The following is a 20,301-nucleotide window of genomic DNA, read 5'->3' as shown; positions in this document are numbered from 1 at the left end:
AAAACAGGGACGCAGATACCTGTACACCATGTTCATAACAGCAATATTCACAATAGTCAAAAAGTGGGAGGTTTTTTTCCTTAATTAAAAAAAGTGTCATTTGTGACTTCTGACTTAAAGCAAGATAAAAATCAGCCCCTCAACATCTGTGAAATATTGGGGTGGGAGGAAGGAGGGATGGAAGGAGAGACCTTGAACCTCGAAAACACAAACTTTATCTCAAAAATCAGAACCCAAAAGGATGGAAAGTTAGCCCACATTAAAAACTCACCAAAAAGTCTTTTTAAATTTTTTGTGGAAGCAGCATACTGTTTTCCACAGTGGCTACACCATTATACATTCCCACCAGCTATACTTAGTTTTTAAAATCAACCTGAGAGTCCTTTTCATTTGTGAAGTGAGTTTTCTCTTTGTGCGTACTGATGTATATTCCCTTGGTCTTATTTCTGCTTGTAATGCTTTCTCATCTGCCCTTTCCTCTGTGGGTGCACATGCATGTGGGCACTTTGTGTCCCTGGGGGTTGGAAGGTCTAGGTCCATTTGTCAGCCTTGCAGGGATTCTCTTTATAACACTGTAAATGCCACATATGCCTCCACTTCCTCCATTATGCAGAGGCAAGAGAAGAGAAACTTTCCTTCTGCCAACGACCTGGTTATTTTGAGGACGTGATGCCACCCATGAATGTGAGGAAGCAAGCCAGAGAACAGACACAGCAGAGAGGCTTATCCCAGGTCCCTGGGCTACCCTGGGACTGTCCTCTTCTGGCTTCTGGTTCTGAGAGATGATCCATGTTCCTGTTTGTCAAACAGACTCAACGCCTGTGCCTGACAGGCTGGGGCCTCCAGCTTGTGGCCCTGTGTCCACTTGCCATCACAGCTTCCTCCTTGCAGAGGACCTGGGTGGAGCTGGCCATTGCTTCCCATTCCCCTGGACACATGATGAGCCGAGGGTCAGCACAGGACCCAAATCAGCCCAGTGAACATAGGTTCCAGAACTTGTCACACTGGAGATAGCAGAGAGGAGCCTTTTCCTCTCAGGCCATGGTGCAGGGCTGCCTGTAGCCATCGTATTCCCACCAGGGAGAAGGTGTAGCTGCAGCAGGAGAGAACTGTCAACTTAAAAAGTATATCTGTCAGCTGTTTTACTCAAAAAAGGAGTTTCTTCAGAAATAGCCAAAAGAATTGCAATTCAGAATGTGCATGCTATGGCAAACCACAAGTAAATCCAGAGAACAAAGGAGGGGAGGTGCTTTACAGAGAAAAGGGGGGAGCAGGGAGGTGCTATTCTAAAGGAAAGTCCATTAAGGGGAAGTGACTGTTCAGGGCAGGAACGGGCTTCTCATTGGCTGAGCTGCAGTGTTTCTCATTGGCTGGGCTGTTGCCAGCTGGGGAGAGAAATCTTCCTTCCTAGTAAAGTAGTTGTACTTCCGCTCTGAGATGCGAGCTCCTCTCTTGCTGGTTGGTGTGATTGACGATGTGTGATGGGGGTGAGGGCTCCCTCTACAGGCCTTCTTGACTCCAAGTTAGTTGAGGTTTCTCTTACTCATTTCAGAGAACAAAGCCACCTCCGACGCACACAAGTGGGGGGTGAGGGAGGTCAGATGAAATCATCCCTGACACCTGCCCTACCCTACCCTTCCCAGCTCTGTTCAGCCACCTCTATCATCCTGACAGTCACCTTCATATTCTAACCGAGCAAAAAGGGGCTGGTTCTGCTCACAGCAATCCAGTGCCAATCAGTTGCAAATAAGCTGGTGGTTGAGAAAGGAAAGTTTATACGATTAGCTAGCATAATCAGAAGATGGCAAACTAGTGTCCTAAAGAACCATCTTAAAATCATACAGAATCTTGAGGCAGTTATATAGAGAAATGCGCAGGGAAGGAGGGGGTTTAGGGATGGCTAGCATCTGGTATGATGGACTTCAAGGCGCCACATTATCTCTTTCTTCTGTCATTTGTAATGGGTACCAAAGCAGTAAAACACAACGTTTTTCTTTCTGGAGGTCGTCATGTTCCTAGGGAACTCAGAGAACAAAGTTATCGTCTTATCAGAGCTGGGAGATATACGCAAGCAAGAGTCATAGAACTAGCAGATCATGTATTTTGCAAAAGCAAGAGGTGCTTAATCATCTAGGCTATGTGCGGGCTTGAATGTATTCCCAGAGACTAGTGAGTCAGAGTCGTATATAGTTACAATATTGCTTCTTTTCCCTAAGAGGGCTTCCCTCATGCTAACTTAAGATCTAGCTGTTACAATATCTTTTCAATAACTCCCCCGATTTTTGCCTAAGCCAATTCAAGTTTGATTTCTCTCAACTGCAACAGAAGAATGCCGGTAAATGCAACAGAAAGATAGAAAATCAATACACGAAGCCGCTTTGGGACCTGCTCATGTCAGGGGCACCACTCCTCTGGATTGGGCCTTGGGGAGCTCGAGACATCCATTTCACACATCTAGTGCCTTCCTCAGCAAACTGTCCCCAGACCTGCAGCACCAGCATCCCCAGACTCCTGAGTTGGAATCTGCATTTTATATACACATTGAAGTTTTAGAAGCACTGTTCCAGGAGGCATGGCCTGGCTGAAGGCTTTCACTGTCTCTTTCTCCCATGAAATGTAATGCCAAGCAATATTCAAACATTCCCACAGAGCCTCTTCCTTATGCCTACTGGTGGGAGATCTCTCTCTCTCTCTCGGCTCTTGGCCACACATATAGTGTTTTGGGTTGTGTGAGAGATGGGGCACCACCTACTTGAGACCAACCATCTGCCAGCATATCCAATGAGCATTCTATAAATGGAGGAGTTACAACACCTCATTGATTTCCCAGGGCAAAAAATTGTGGATTTGTGACATCCAATTACAACCTGTTACTATATTTGGGATTTTGGTGGGAGAGGATATAAAAATATACTCTAATAGATGTATTAAAGAGACAACAAAATTTCAGGAGATTATTAAAAGCAGGAGACCACTGAGGGGGCCATTGTAGTAGTGCAGGTGATGAGGACTCAAAAGTTTACCGACTGAAGCCACATTGAGGTGGTGGAATTAACAAGACTCAGGATTCATTGGCTATGCACACTGAGTGGAGGAAGTGAGGAATGGTACCCGGTGTGGTGGTTAGTGCTCTGTGTCAACTTGGCCAGGCTGTAGCACCCAGTGATTCAATCAAACACTAATCTAGGTGTTGCTGTGAAGTTGTTTTGTAATGTTAACATCTTCGATCAGTTGACTAAGAAAAGGAGACTCTCCTCAATAATGTGAGTCTCAGCCAATCAGTTGAAAGGCCTTAAGAACAAAACTGAGGTTTCCCTGACGAAGAAGTTCTACCTCAAGATTGTAGCATCAGCTCCTGCCTGCAAGGGCCAGCCTGCTCTACAGATTTCAGACTTGACAGCCCTACAATCCATAAGTGAATTCCTTGTAATATTGAAATAAATATATCTATATCTATATCTATCTATCTAGGTAGATAAATGTACATAATTCTATTTGTATCTGATATCTATCTATCTATCTATCTATCTATCTATCTATCTATCTTGATTTTGTTTTTCTAGAGAACCCTGACTGATATACCTGGGTTTCTATCTAGGGCACTAGATGGTGAGTGGAGCATTCACAAAGGAGGTATAAGAGCTGGAATAAAGACAATTGTAGAGTAAACTGAACCCAGCAGCATATTAAAAGGATTATATATCATGACTAAATGGGATTTATTCCTGCAATGCAAGGATGGTTCAATATACAAAAATCAATGTCATAGACTACATTAATAGAACGAAGGAAAAAATACATGATCATCTCAACTGATGCAGATAAAGCATTTGACATAATTCAAAACCCCTTCATGATAAGAACACTCAATAAACTAGGAATAGGAGGGAACTTCCTCAACTTGATAAAGGGTATTTATGAAAAACCCACAGCTAACATCATACTCAATGATGAAAGACTGAAAACTTTCCCCCTGAGGTCAGAAATTAGACAAGAATGTCCATTTTTGCTGCTTCTATTCAACATTGTACTGGAAGTTCTAGCCAGAGTAACTGGGTGAGAAAAAGAAATAAAAGGCATCCAAATTGGAAAGAAAGAAGTAAAACTATTGCTATTCACAGATGACATGATCATATATATATATATATATATATATATATATATATATATATATATATATAAAATCCTAAAGAGCCCACAAAAAACTATTAGACCTAAACAACAAATCCAGCAAAGTTTCAGGATAAAATATCAACACACAAAAATCAGTTGTATTTCTGTACACTAGCAATGAAGAATCCAAAAAGGAAATTAAGAAAACAATTCATTTACCACAGTGTCAAAAAGAAAAAAACACTTAGGAATTAATTTAGCCAATGAGGTGCAACATTTGTACACTGAAAATTACAAAACATTGCTGAAAGAAATTAAAGAAGTCCTAAATAAATGGAAAGTCATCCTGTGTTCATGGATTGGAAGACAATATTGTTAAGTTGGCCGTACTACCCAAAGCATTCTACAGAGCTGATACAATCCCTATCAAAATCACAACAGCCTTTTTTTTTTTTTTTTTTTTTTTGCAGAACTGGAAATGCCAATCCTCAAATTCATATGGAACTGCAAGGAGCCCAGAATAGACAATATAACCTTGGAAAAGAAGAACAAAGTTGGGGGAGTCACACTTCCTGAATTTCAAAATATACTATAAAGCTACAGTAACCAAAGCAGTGTGGTACTGGCATAAGAATAGACATAGAGACAAATGGAATAGAATTGCGTGTCCAGGAATAAACCCATACATCTATAGTCAATTGATTTTTGGCAAAGTTGCCAAGACCATTCAACAGGGAAAGAACAGTCTCTTCAACAAATGGTGCTGGGACAACTGGATAGTCACATGCAAAGAAGGAAGTTGGACTCCTACCTCACACTATACAAAAATTAACTCAAAATGGATCAAAGACCTAAATGTAAGAGCTAAAACTTTAAAACTCTTAGAAGAAAACAGGGATAAATCTTCATGATCTTGAATTTGACAATGGATTCTTAGATATGATATCAAAAGCACAAGCAACAAAAGAAAAAAATATACAAATTGAACTTCAACAAATTTTAAAAATTTATGCATCAAAGGACACTATCAAGAAAGTGAAAAGACAACCTACAGAATGGGAGAAAATATTTGCAAATCATATATCTGATAAGGGTGTAGTATCCAGAACATATAAAGAACTTTTCCAACCCAACAACAAAAAGACAAACAGCCCAATTAAAATTGAGCAACGACTTGAATAAACATTGCTCCAAATATACATGTATAAATGGCCAACAAGCATATGAAAAGATGTTCAACACCACCAGTCGTTAGGGAGATGCAAATCAAAACCACAATGAAATACCACTTCACACTCATTACGATGGTATTAATAATAATAATAACTACAATAATAGTAACAATAATAATAAAATAATAATAATACACAACAATAATAGAAATAACAAATATTGACGAGGATGAGAAAAAATAGGAACCCTCGCACATTGCTGGTGAGAATGTTAAATGGCACAGCCACTGTGGAAAACAGTTTGGTGTTTCTCAAAAAGTTAAATATAGAATTACCATATGACCCAGTGATTCCACTCCTTGGTATATGCTCAAGAGAAATAAAATACATGTCCACACAGAAACTTGTACACAAATGTTTATGGTAGCACTATTCATAATAGCCAAAATGGTGGAAACAACCCAAATGCTTGTCAATGGATGAATGGATAAACAAAATGTGGTTTATGCATACAATGGAATATTATTCAGCAATAAAAAGGAATGAAGTTCTGATACAAGCTACAACAAGGATGAACTTTGAAAACATTATGTTAAGTGAAAAAGTCAGACATAGAAGGCCACATAGTGTGTGATTCTGTTTATATGAAATATCTAGGATAGGTAAATCAGAAAGCAGATCAGTGGTTGCCAGGTGCTAGGCAAGGAGTGCGGGGAATGGAGAATGACTGCTTAATGGGTGCAAGTCTCTTTTGGAGGGATGAAAATATTTTGGAACTAGATGGTGGTGATGGTTGCACAACTTTGTGAATGTACTAAATGCCACTGAATTGTACACTTTAACACAGTTAATTTTATTTTATATTAATTTCAACTCAGTAAAAAAAAAAGCAAACAAACAACAGCAAAAAAAAATCAATTGCAGAGAGGTGATAGATTTGAGAGCCATTTCTAAGGAAGAAAGAGCAGAACGTGGTGGCAGTGGGATGTGGGAGGTGAGGGAAGGGAGGAGTTGAGGATGAGACGAAAATATATACATTGGGAGGATGGTGGATCTACAAATGGAAAGAGGATCCACAGGAGGATTAATGGTTATTGTTTTAGAAGGGAGAGGAAAGGCAAAATGAGGTCAGTCATTGCCATGTTGAAACTGAATTGTCTCTAGGACATTTAAATGAAGCTTTCTGGTGGGTAGCTGGAGCTGAGCCTCTGGAGAGAGGAAGGGACAAGGTGAGGGCAGAGAAAACAGTATGGCCACACACTGTTGTGAATACATGGTCTGAGAAGAAAGGAAGGCTTAGGACATGACCTGATTTTACTTTCACCTTCCGGGGCAAGATTGGAGAGGAGGCTCTGATGGCCTTAGCTTTGGTCACATCTTGACCAGGCAGCCAAGGGAGGGTGGTGTAGCCAGATGGATGGTACCACCATGACTGCATATAACGGATCCTAGGAAGTGCCACAAACCAAAACTGAGGTACTCTTACAAAAAGAAAAGGGGAGGGGCTGGGTGCGGGAGAGGCTAAAACAAGAGATATTCATTACAGTCCACCCCTTGACTATCCAATAGCCACACAAGCACATCTTTCCATAAAGCAAGTCAAAACTTCTTCTCAACCCTGTCCAACATAATGCAATTATTGCATACATCTGAAATTACTCTCTTCCTGTCTCCAAAGGGAGATAATCCAATGTCTGTTTCGTTTATTGCCTCCTGTTTCACATCTGGTATTTCTGAGCCATGTCTTCTCCTTTATTTCTGGCAAGATTCTATCACATATTTTGCATCTTTTGAACTTGATGTTGAATTGAACTATTGCTATCACATCCTAGTAGGAAAGAGGTGGAGGAGAGAGAAAGGAAATAAACTTTAAAATATGGCTATAATACAACTTAAAAAATATGACTATGACACATTAAGCAAATGAACATGTGTCTTGACATGAGTACAGCCATGTTTGGCCGCTCCATTGACCTACAGCCACCAGCACAAAAAGAAATACAAAGCTGCTTTCTGTGTGGTGGGAACTGGCCTTTTCCCGGGAACTGGCCTTTCTCCCACGGAGAGAGTTGCAAGTTGTAACATTTCAAGGCTCTTGGAGCGTCCTGGCCCGGAATGGACTGGCCATCTGTGCCGGGCTAAGACGATAACCAAAGAGAACAATGCACGTGCGCAACTACTGGGCTGGGACGTTAGCCAGGGGGCTCGGTGCACGTACGCCACTGATAACCATTTGTGCATGGGAACACTAAATGCTTGCTCTGCAAACTCTGTAATTGCTTACTCTGAAAATTACTGATGGTATAAAAACTGCTGGAAACTGAGCCTCAGAGAGAGTTCCACCTAGAGAGAGTTCCACCTGTGGAAGGGACACCTTGCCCAGGACGTGTGATCCTTGCCCAGCCGCGTCGATTGACAGAGCTCTCCCGGCAGTGGGGCGTGGATGTTGTGAGTAACTGATTTGATGTGAAGTAATTGATTTGATGTGTAGTAAGTGATTTGATGTGTTCTCTTTTTGGTTAACCTGGTGTTTCTCTTTCTGGTTGATTTGTGTCATTTCTCTTCAGCCGATGTGGGTATTTTCCCTTTCCAGTCGGGCTGATGTTTTTTCCCTCTTAATATTTGACCTATTTGGATCTGTTTGCAGACTGTCACCTTTACTATCCTCTATATAATAAAATATACCTCAGTCCATTTGTTTGGAGTGGAAAGTGTCTTTTACGTCTCCGATCGAATCCCCGAACCTCTCTTAACAACATGGAAAGGGCCATGGTTCTTGGCAATTAAAGTCTGAGGCAGGGGCCAGCCTGGCAGCATAGCAGTTAAGTTCGTGCATTCAGCTTCAGTGGCCCGGGAGTTCGCCGGTTTGGATCCTGGGCGTGGACCTACTCAGTGCTCATCAAGCCATGCTGAGGCAGCATCCCACAGAGAAGAGCTACAACTCTACAACTATGATACACAACTATGTACTGGGGCTTTGGGGAGAAAAAACAAAAAGAGGAAGACTGGCAACAGATGTTAGTGCAGGGCCAATCTTCCTCAAAAAAAAAAAACTGTTTAAAGTCTGAGGCAAACTTTTATTTTTTTTCTTTTAGAAGCGATCTACTACTTTTCTCTAGATGTTGGTATAGTATTTGATCTTTGAAGTTCAGTAATTTCATTAGACGTGGTGCTATTACTTTCTTAGTACACAGTATTGAGATCAGATACTCCTTTAATTTAGGAAAGATTTCTTCTGTTAAAGCTTTGAATCTAGATAGTTTGGGTGAAACACTGGCCAACACCAAAATCCCACCTCCCCCTTTTCATTGTCAGTTTACCTAGTGGCATAAGGTTTCCTAAAGAGGCAAAATAAGATGACTCAAAATAACACATCATATATTTTACATTTATATATTTTTATCTCTCTATATTTCCTTGAATGATCATGTATTGCTTCTGTAATTGAGTTATTTAATACGTCTGTAAGAAAATGGTTGAACTCATTTAGAGTTTCAATATCCATGGTGACACCCAGCCTTCAAGTGCTGTATGATCTATCCAGGAACACCAAGAGTGGGTAGGCAGTCAGGGACACAAAGGCACAGCCTTCCCCTGGTCCTCGATGCCAACTAACTTTCATATCGATCCATGTGTTTCATGACCAGTGATTTATTTTATACAACTTGTCTCATATTTCCACTATGTGTTTTAATAGTCATTAACATCATTATTGTACAGAACACATTTGTACTATGCAAACTCATTCTCTCTGGAACCACTGGCTGGAAAAAGCACAATTTAAATGAAATGCACACTCTTAACGTTTCATATTGCCTGACGTAAGCAAAAAGTCAGTGTACAGGAAAGCGAGGCTGAGCAAGCACAGCCTTCAGTGCCTAACAGTGCCAGAGGCTGAGCTGCCCTAGGGGAACAATCACATTGTTGCAAGAAATAAGCACCCGAGAATAAAAAGCCAGAACCAAGCGAGGACTAGAATTTCATGACCTGCGGATCCCTTTGCCAGGTGCTCAGGTGTGTTGTGTGATGAAAGATTGTCCAAACACTTTGTGCAGCCTGTCTGGGTTCCAAAGGCTTTTAGAACTCATCTATGTTGCAAATAAAGACAAAGACCTACATTTTAAAAATAAAATCCGGATGCACTTGAAAAGAGTAACCTTCAAAGCATTAGTTTGTCCAGGAAACTGCTGGCCAGTGAGGCCAAACCGAGCAGGCTACAGGGCAGTGCTGGCGGGGGCAGGTAGCCTGGGCGGCCCTCCCGTTATGGGAAGGACCTGAAATGCACACATGGTTCGTGGGTGGAGAAACAACCCAGTCCCTGATGCTGCGCTCGCTGCGGCGCTGCTCCTGCTTGCCCTGGGGCATCCCTCTGGGGGCCCTCCATGGAGGAAGAGCCCTTCATTTCTACAGAGGCCTGGAGCGAGTCCCGAGCCTTCTGCCCTCCAGCGGCAGCTTCCAAAGCTTAACTCGCAGAGGTCCAGGCTGCACGGCTGCACAAGTGGGATTTCTGATGATTTCTGAAGCTTGACTTGCAGATGCAACTCTTGCTGCATCGCGCGCACCGGAACGGCCTCTCTCGGGTGTGGATCCGCTGGTGCTGGGCGAGGAGGGTGCTGTAATTGCAGGTCTTCCCGCACCGCGCGCACCCGAAGGGCTTCTCGCCGCTGCGGACCCGCCGGTGGCGGTGCAGCGTGGAGAGCCGCGTGAGGGCGCGGCCGCACTGCCGGCACTCGTGGGACTTCTCGCCCGCGTGCGCGCTGCGGTGCTGCGCCAGGTGCGAGCGCTGGCTGAAGGCGCGGCCGGACTCCCCGCACTCGTGTGGCCTCTCGCCGCTGTGGGTGGCCTGGCGCCTCACCAGGCGTGAGAGATATCGCCCTTGTCGCACGTTTCGCACGTGTGCGCCCTCTCCCCTTGAGTGCTTCTCGCGTGGGTCCCAAGGTGTGGACTAAGGAAAATGTTGGGTCCCCATTTACTGCATTTCTGGGCACCTTCTCCTTTGGAGATTGTCCAGTGTGTCCTGTGTAACTGTCTCTCCTGGAGAAGGAAGTTCTCAAGGCTCTCTAACCTGCCCTCTTGACCAAGGGCTTCTCTGCAGACCGGTGTTGAAGTCTCACCCCCTGAGAAGCTTCCAGATGCTTCTCCTTGAGGTTCTGCAGCTTGAGACATGCTCACTCTTGCAGTTGCCTGCTTACACAAAGACCCCGGGCTGGAATCTGCAAGAAAGAGAAAGGGCCTGCATGTCTCCTGTGCTGGGAGGTACACCTGCACCCCCACCCCCTTCACGAGTCAAGCATCAGGCGGTCAGCGGGACCTCTCCACCGGGTGTCCCACAGGCAACCCCAGTTCATTGGCTGTGCTCACCTGTCCCCACAGGCCTTCCTCTGTATGTCCCAACTTTGTGAGGCCACATCGTCTCCCCATCTTCTTCTAGTTGAGGGCTGTGGCAGATGCTGCTATCACCCCACCTCAGGCACCCTGTCCACTTCGGATTTCCACCCCAGCTGCAGTGGATAGCTCTGCTGAGCTCTGACTGCCGCCCACTGTCAGCATCCTCCGGGTGCACGTACAAGTCCCTGGCCCTTCTGCAGAGCCCTGGGCTGCCAGCTCACGCTGCACTAGAGGTACTGCCCAGGATGGAGGCAGAGGATAGATGCCCCTCCTCCCTCCCTCTGATGGACAATTCCGGATGCCTTCTGCACACCTCTCAGTGGTTCCAGAGCTATCATGCTCCATATGCTCACAGCAACAACTCTCATATGGACTTTTGTCTCCCCCTTCTCCCTCCCTCATGTTTCCAAAATTGCTGCCTTCCAAGTACACCATCTACACCTCAAAGTCTCAGGCTCTGTGCTCAGGGGACCCAAACTAAAGCGAGTGGTACTGGAAGTGGCCCAGCTGACTCCCAGGAAGGGTTTCTGGTATGGGGCCCACTGCTCAGACGACCACAGGCCTCCAGTGCAGGGGGTGACGGTGAGAAACCTGGGGCTGCAGCATCAGAAGGCTAGGACCTTTGCCGTGGTAGGTGGAGAGAGGGCAGGCAGGAGGGGAACACCAGGTTATGTGGTTGTTTTGCCCTCTAGCTGTGCGGGGCAGTTGTCTTCAGGAGGACCATGGGGTCGCCTGGCCTTTGTAAATGTCCTGGACAGCACTGAGGAAAGTGACAGGCTCAGGGCAGCCAGCTGCCTCCAGGGGAGGCTGTAAGAGCCAGAGGCCTCCATAGCCATCCTAGAGCCCTCAGCTCCCCACTGTGGACATCCCTGTGCTGACTGTGGGGCCCAGGCTTAACCATAAGCAAGGCCAAGCACCAAGGATCCTGAAGGTGCAAGCTGGACCGTCGCCCCCTCGGCTCAGATCAAGGCCTGGAGAGAGAAGGAGCAGGACCCTGGCACCTGCGGTGGGGATACTTGGCGATGGACCGTGGTGTTCCTTGAGACAGACAATGGGCAGCTGGCCAGCCTGCTGCTTGACTTGTGGAAGAAGAAAGGCCAAGCGATGGGGAGTGAAAGGCCAAGGTCAGAGGCCATGATGGAGAGCTCAATCCCTCACCCAGATCCGGGCAGTTCTCAGACCTAGGGCCACTGACCAGAGGGGAGGCGGGGTCCCCTTGAGAAGAACACTCCTGCAAGTTAGTACAACAGATATATTCTCAACCCTTCTCCAAAGAGCTGAACCCCAGGGAAAGAGGCACACCCATGCCCGGAAGGCTGCTGGGTACAGGGTCTGAGCTGACACTGAAAATAGGGCCCCAAAATGCCATTAGAGTGGGGGCATATGGAAGCCAGGTGACAAAAGGGGTGGAGGACCACGTCACAGTCTCCCTGTGGCCCCCATCCCTGAGGGACTAATTGGGATGGGTGCACTTTGCAGGGACAACCCTCTCCTGGTCTTCTGACCAGTGGAGTAAGAGCCATTATGTTGGGAAGGGCCAAGTGGAAGCCAGGGCACTGCCCTCAGCCCTGGCCAAGGTCATTAACCAGCAGCAGGGCTGTGCCCATGTGGCCACCTCAGAGACTTGAAGGATGCAGGGATGGTGGCCCCACGATGGTCCCATTTGGTCCACCAGCCTGGCCCCTGAACCACCCAATGGCTCATGCCTGGTGCCAGGGAACCACTGGAAGCTTGAGCAAGTGTCGGCTCAGCCACAGCTGCTGGGCTACATGTGGTGCCTGTAATGGACATGCAACAACACCTCGGGCACCCGGGAAGGGGCTCTCAATTTGGGAAATGCGTTCCTCTCAGCTCCCATCAGAGAGGATCAAAGCAGCTGGCGTAGGTCATGGGATGGACAGCAGTGCGTGTTCATGGTCCTGCCCCAGGGCTGCGTCCGCTCGGTCACAATGGGGTCCACAGGGACTTGGACAGCTGTGACATCCACAGCAGCCCAGTGGTCACTGTGCTGATGACCTCGTGCCAATTGGATCTGGTGAACAAACTGGAAGTGGCAAGGGTTCCCGATGCCCTAGAAAGATGCCTGTGTGGCAGATGGTGAGAGTCAACCCTACAAAGGGTCAGGGGCCTACCACACCAGGGAAGTGCATCAGGGGCGGAAGATGGGGACTGCCAGGAGGTGAGCTCTTCAGGAGAGGGCAACTGTTGTGAGTACCTGATCTGATGTTTTCTCTTTTCGGTCAATCTGATGTTTCTCTTTTTGATTGATCTGATGTTATTTCCCTTTGGTCGGTCTGATGTTTCCCTTTTCAATCGACCTGATGTTTTTCCCTCTTGTTTTTTGACCTATTCGGATCTGCTTCTATCTCAGTCGATCTGATGTTTCTCTTTTTCGATCGATCTGATGTTTTTTGTCTTTTGATCAGCACTCCTGCCTAGCCACGTCAGTCAAAGGGACTCTCCCCGGCGTAGGGGGGCGGATATTGAGTGTGCCGATCTGATGTCTCTCTCTCTCTCTCCCCTATTTCTTTCCATTGTTATTATTTGCTTATGCTTATGCTGTAGTATACCTATATATATATATATATATATATATATATATAGCCTATTGTCTTCCCAATAAATATACACACTATTTCTCACTAAAACCAGCATATTGGTGTCTTATTGGGCCAAAAGAGTCTATTCCATAAGTCAATCAGAACGTCGTGCCCCTTCTTTTCTCCCCTGACACAACAGCAACGCAGCTCCCGTCCTCCTCGCCAGGAAAGCAGCTCGCCTAGTGGGCCTCTTGGGGTTGAGAGACAGCATATGCCACGCTTGGGGACACCACTCTCACCCATCATCACGTGACCCACAGGCTGCCAGTGTCAAGTGGGGCCCAGAAGACGCAAGGGCTGTGCTGCAGGCCCCGGCTGCAAGGTGCCGAGGAACTCCTGGGCCCTGTGTGGAGTCCCTGGCTGGCTGTGCCATGCAGAGCCTGCAGATTCCGGGCTGGGGCGCCTGCTGTAGCAGGACACACTTGCCACTTCAAAAGTGGCGTCTGATGTACTGCTGGGCTTTGCAGAGACCGTGTGGTTAGAGCTGCCATCAGCAGCTGAGTATCGTCAGATCCACCCGAATGGGCCTGGCAGGTCCAGAAGACACAATCGGTCACGTGAGCAAGGCCCAGGATCCCCATGTCAGTCAACTCTCCGACACCAGCATCTCTGCCTCAGCTTGTCCCTGGGCCTCCCTGGGACCCCAATGACGGGGTGGTCCAGGGCCTGCTTCCTGCCTGGGTAGGCTCCAAATGTGGGAGGAGCTCAGGGCAGTGCACCTGCCTGTCAGCTCCGTGGCGAGGAAGCAGGTGGACCCCGGTCAAGGTCATACCTGGGGAGAGGTGTTTGATGGATGGCATGTAGGTGTGCTGCAGGGGAGGCACTCAGGGACTAGTGGACAGGATGGCTTGTCCTATGGACGTCAGCCAGCCTCTGTCCTTGGTCATCGGATCTTGACCAATGAGCCCACGGGCAGAGGAGCCTTAGTGCAGGGAGCAGACACACACAGCTCTCTCGCCCAGGCTCATCTAGGCCCTGTCCCTGCTGAGGCCATGATCTGTTAGGAGCAAAGACCAGATCCTGAGTCTGAAACCTGCAAGGGGACTGACCAGTGCTGTGGGCAAGTTAATCTCTTTCCACCCTGCCGGGGACAGTGGCTTGGCCCGACCAACACTGACATCTACTCCAGATCCAGGTTTGCCTGCAGCACCATGGTCAGCGCCCCACTTCTAGGGCCCACCCCTGGCTTCTTGACGTGGGAGCCACCGGTCACAGTTTTGGACCAAGGGACCAATTTTGTGGCAAAGGAGGTGAAACAATGGGTGCAGGGCCCCCAGATCCGCTGGTCCTACGATATATGCATCAGCAGAAGCAGCCAGCCAGCCTGATGGAACATTGCAACGGTTCAGCCAAGAAGCCAGCTGGGGCCTCCAGGGAGGGCACAGGCATCGAACCAACCACAGGTGTACAAGGGTCCAGGAGCCATCACCTCCCGTGACCCCATGCAGAATTTCTGCTTCTTGTTACTAGATCCTTTGGCTCTACAACAGAGCCTGCATGGCCTGCAAAACCGAAAATACTTTCAGTCCCACTCCAGACCTCCAGGGAGGGGAAAAGGCTGACAATTGAGTCCAATCGCCAATGCCCAGTGATTTAATCAATTGTGTCTATGTAATGGAGCCTCCATAAAAACCCCACACGAAAGGCTTTGGAGAGCTTCTGGGTCGGTGAACTCCCAGAGGTGCTGAGAGGGTGGCATGGAGGCTCCATGCCCTTCTCCCAGACCTCACCCTATGCATCTCTTCCATCTGGCTGTTCCTGAGTTGCACTTTATAAAAAACCAGTAACCTACTAAGTAAAGTGTTTCCCTGAGTTCTGTGAGCTGTTCTAGAAAATCAGTTGAATGCTAGGAGGGGGTTGTGGGAACCTCTGATTTACAGCTGGTCGGTCAGAAGCACAGGTGCCAACCTGGACTTGTGATTGGCACCTAAAGTGGGGGCAGTCTTGTGGGACTGAGCCCTTCACCTGCAGGGCTGCACTAACTCCGGGTAGTCAGCGTCAGAAATGAGTTAAACTGTAGGACACCCAGTTGGTGTCCAGAGAGTCGGAGAATTGGTTGGTGTGGGGAAAACCCCCAACACATTTGGTGTCAGAATTGTTGTTGTGAGAAATAGAGAAACAGAGGGAGTTTTCCTTTAAGGGGAGGTGGGCAGACACGTCCCGATTGGGTGATGATCAGCCAGTGGGCCACCACCATGCGTGGCCAGCAGCCATTCTGGGAGGCTGGATGTCTGGGCCAGACCACTGAGTATTTTGGCTCTTGCCCCTGTGCAACCCCACCTCCAACTTTCCTGACTTGAGCCAAGAGTCCTCGTGGCGTTGGCCAGTTTGGTTTCAATTTTCTGATGCTCATCCCCTCAGTTGTTGGGGTTGTTGGGAGAGAAAATGAGGCACGATTCGTAAAGCACCTGGCAAGTGCTGGGCTCCCGGAAAGTTCTCCACAACCTGCATCTACTGCAACGGTGGCGAAGCCAACAACCACAGCCTCTACTCCTCACCTGCTACCTGGCTGCTGGTTTCCAACCTGATGGGTGTCCATGTGCCCAGGTACCCACACCAAGGGACAAGCCAACAAAAGTGCCCTTTATGACTCTGCGTGACTGTCCTTCCATCCAGCTGTTCACGACACCCACGCTGGCTGGCCGTGTATACTGAACAACCTGAGGCCCCTGGCTCCCCTCACTCACCCATGCGGGGATCTCCCGGGATCTCTCCTTCCTTGGACCCCAGCAGGTCCAAGCCCCAGGGCTCCTTTCCTTGTTCCAGCTGGGAGATCAGATCTGGTTTGGATCCTGGAACTCCTGCCCGAGAGGAAGCAGGTGGACCGAGGTTCCAGGACACTCTCAGCTTCCTCGCCTCAGAGGTAGCCCTGGGACTGGGGGCTCATGGGCCCTAGGATGAAGGCTCAGAAACAGGGATTCTCCCCAGGAGGTTGAGGGGGTGGGGCACAGGGCAGAGGTGTGGGCTCAGGGCAAGAAGGACAATGGGCTCAAGGGAGGTCTGCAGCTGTGAGAGAAGTGGACATTCCACTCACAGGGGCAGCAGAGCACTGGGAGAGGCCCTGCCCTGGGGATGGGCCCAGAGACCCCATCTGTGACCTGGGCCTGGGAACAGAATAGCCTGGCTCTGGTCCCTGAGTCACAGCCAGTCTGGCCCCTCCAGGACGCCAACTGAGTTCTGAATGGAGACTGGGAGTGGGGAGGAGGGAAGGCCTGGGTCTGAGACCCCTCACCCAGCAAGGCCAGGTTCCTGTAAGTCTCCAGCATCACGTCCCTATACAGGGCCCTCTGCCCTGGGTCCAGACATGCCCCCTTCTTCCTGCGTGAAGTGCACAGCCACATCCTGGAAGGTCAGTAGGCCCTGAAACAACACTTGTGCTGCCCATGGGGTCACCACACAGAGTGGGGCAGGGTGGAGGCAGACAAGGGGCAGGGGGCAGATGGCTGATCATCAGGTATGTGGGGAATATGGGTTGTGGGGTACGTGGGTACCTAATGACAAAGGGGTACCAGCACTTCCAACGCATCCTGTTCAGCTGACCTCATCTCTCTCCTCCCTCCATCCCCCTAACCTGCTCCCCACTGTCTTCTTTGGTTAATGCCCCTCCCCAGCCTCAGGGAGGCCTCCGAGGAAGAGAAGTGGGGACAAGGGAGGCGCCTCTGAGCCCTTCGTCCTGGAGAGGACCTGCGACTCAAGACCCCGGGTGCGGCAGCCAAGGAGCCCCAGGCCCCGGGGACAGACGAGCTCACCTGGGGCCAGGCGGCCGGGGGTGGGGGGTGGGGGGCTGCGCGCCATGCCGGCTCCTGGTCCCCCCAGGCGATGGCAGTGGCGGCGGACTGCGGAGCGGCGAGCAGGCGTGGGGGGCGCCGGCCCGGGGGCTCCGAACCCAGCCCCGGCCCTTCGGCGGCTCCGGCGACCAGGCCGGCCAGGACGGGGCTCCCGCGGGGCTGACACTCTGCGCGAACGTGAGCCTCGGGCGCGCGGGTCAACGCACCATCCAGCCGGGGAGCTGGAGAAGCCACTGTTCGGCCCAGCCTATCTGGGGCGCAACCGCAGCGCCGGGCTCCCAGGTCCAGCGGCCGCCCAAGGCGGGCCTGCCGCGGTCCGGGAGCCGCATCCCCGCGGGCCGAGCGCGCCCCCGAGGCCCGAGAGCGGCCTACCCAGCCCGCGCGCGGTGGGCGGGGCCCCGGGGCTCCTCCCCTCTTTTCTCCGCAGACCCCGCGCCGGCCTCAACCCCGCCTCCCGCGCGTGTGCGCTCAGGCCGCGCCGCGCCGTCTCTAGGCCCCGCCCCTTCGCGTGCGCGCGCTCAGGCCCCGCCTCCCTGAGTTATGTGTCCTGGCTCACCTTGGAAGCTTGCAAAAGGCGCAGATAGCGGGCGTATCGCCGGCTTGGGGCTTCTGGTTTCGCGGGTCTGGGTGGATTTGGGAATGAACTTGAGCAAGTTCTCCTAGAGACTCTATTGAAGGCAGACTTAGGAACCCTGTCTCGGAAAATCCTGTTCCTAGGACAGTCCGCATCCCCGCCACCGCCTGGGCAGTGCCGCCCTGGGCCCCTGGACCCGGACCTCAGAGGTCCTGCGAGTCACACACGCGCGTGCGCGCGCGCGCGCGCCTCTGTCCTCCAGGATCTGGGTTTGCGCTGGCGTAGCACTGCCTTAAAAAAAAGAAAGAAAGAAAGAAAGGAAAGGGGAGGGAAGAGGAGGGGAGAAAAAGAGGCAACTGGTCCAGATGTCAGGAAGGGTTGTGGCTGTGCCCAGCTGGTGTCGGAAACGTACTGCTTCCAGGTATAAGAAGAACTTGAGCAGTGGACATGCCGCTTAGGTAAAGGAAAGACAGATGAATTCCTTGTCAAATCCTCCGCGTGCAACTGATGCAGCATGAGGAATAAGCAGTTTGTAACAGCGAGGACCATCCTTTTTCTTGCTTCTCTTGTGATCACACTGCAGGGACAGGATAGACCCCCACCCCAAATTTGGTTCTGGTGTGGACTTATGATGCCACACACACACACACACACCGAGAGGATTTGAAAAGATTTGTTACCTCATTAGGAAGCTTTTCTGGGGCAGCAAGGCAGGCCTGCGAAATGGCTTGAGAGAGCATGGAAAGCAGGCTGGTTTGGGGTTTTGATTGTGGTAAGAGGGTGGGGCCAGGATGAGGGTTCCCACTTGCAGGCTGGGACTTGGAGGGAGCTCCCAGGCTTTCTTATCAGTTTGCCCAAATGTGGGGCAAAGGGAAGAGAGAGAAGTGAGACTTAAAATCTGTCAGCAGTGAAACGTCTAATAACGCAGTCAGACTATTACATCTTCACCCTGCAATTTGCAGCTTCAGAGGTCCTCACAGATTAGTGTTGTATTCATGATATTTGTACATTTGCATTATCAAATAATTCATATTCCTTTTAAGCATGTATATTTGTAGGTTTAGACGTTGCATGCGTGCAGCCTGATACTGAATTTTTACCTTGGCAACTAAATGGACATTGAACCCTAGAATTGCAAATGTTTTATTTTTATAAGCATATTTAATGACATTTAATTAAATTTTCAAAAAATTAAATTTCAACATTTCAGCTTTAAAGTTCAAGAGCAGGTTAAACTAATCTATGATGAAAATGATCAGAGCAGTGGTTGTGTCTGCAGGAGTCGGGGGGCATCGGTTGGGCAAGCCCTGAGGGAACGGGGGTCTGCGTATGTCAAAGTTTATATAAGGGTACCTGTAAGACATATGCATTTCACTGTCTGTAAATTTTACCTAAAAATATCCCCTATAAACATATTGAACTTAGTGATTTTCATGCTGAAGCATTTAAGAGTGAATTATACTAAGGTCTGTTACTTTGAAATGCACCAAAAATAAGATGAATGGGTAGACAGACGAATAAATACATGATAAAGAAATATAGCAAAAAGGTAATTGTAGAAACGAGGTAGGGGGTATATGAGTGCTCACCGTACAATTTCTTCAAATGTTGTATTTTTAAAAGTAGAGGTAATTAAATATTGACATTTTTTCATTTATTTAAATTTTTATTTTACATCTTTATACTCATTAACTATAGTTTATGTTTTGGTTTTTAACTTTCAACTTTTAATTTTGAAATAATTTTAGACTCACAAAATAGTACAAAATAGTACAGAGAGTTCCCATGTTCTTGTCACTGAGTATTTCCCAGTTATAACACCTCACGTTGTCAAAGCTAGCAAATTGATGGTGGTATAATGCTATTACGCCATGTGCAGATCTTATCTGGATTTCATCAGTTGTGTACGCACTCTTTATTTTGGGAGGGGGCATATAGTTTTTTGAAATTTTATCACACATTTGGATTCTTGTAACTACCATCACAATCTGGATACGGCCCTGCTCCATCACCACAAAGAAACACCTTTGTGCTACTCCTTCCTGTATAGTCACACCTCCCCACAACCCTAACCCCTGGGAACCACCCCAGGGCTCCATCACTATAATGTCGTCATTTTGAGAATGTCATATAGATGGAACCATACAGTATGCAGCCTTTTGAGATGGGTTTTTCCACTCACTAGAATGCCCTGTGATCTACCCACATGGTGGCATGCATCAAAAATTTGTTCCTTTTGACAGCTGAGTGGTCTTCCACGGTGTGGATGGATCACAGTTGGCTTATTCACTCCCTGTTGAAGGACATTTAGGTTGTTTCCAGTGTTTGGCAGTTGTGACGAAAGCTGCTGTGAACATTCAGGTGCAGGCTTTTGTGTGAACATAAGTTTTTACTTCTGTAGGATAAATACCCAGGAAATGCAATTGCTAGGTCGTATGCCAAGTATATGTTTAACTTTATAGGAAGCTGCCTAACTTTTTTCCAGCGTTCTTTCTCATGTCCCAGCAGCGGTGCAGGAGTGATCCCCTTCCTCGCCAGCACGTGGTGTAGTCACTATTTTCCATTTTGGTCATTCTGATAGACATCTCGTCATGGGCTTAATTTGCACTTTCCTTATGGCTCATTATGTTGGACATCTTCATGTGCTTATTTGCCATCTGTATACA

The 20,301-nt window shown here is 48.4% G+C and overlaps 1 pseudogene; it reads right to left on the bottom strand.

Moving 5' to 3' along the window:
- Nucleotides 1–8,807: 8,807 nt before the first annotated feature.
- On the bottom strand, nt 8,808–17,068 carry LOC106803992 (zinc finger protein 69 homolog; annotated as a pseudogene).
- Between the last annotated feature and the right edge of the window lie 3,233 nt (nt 17,069–20,301).

The sequence above is a fragment of the Ceratotherium simum genome, chromosome 23, assembly GCF_057802395.1.
Source record: "Ceratotherium simum simum isolate JZ-2026a chromosome 23, ASM5780239v1, whole genome shotgun sequence".
In the NCBI taxonomy this organism is placed as follows: Eukaryota; Metazoa; Chordata; class Mammalia; order Perissodactyla; family Rhinocerotidae; genus Ceratotherium; species Ceratotherium simum.
This window is presented reverse-complemented; position numbering and strand designations above follow the sequence as displayed.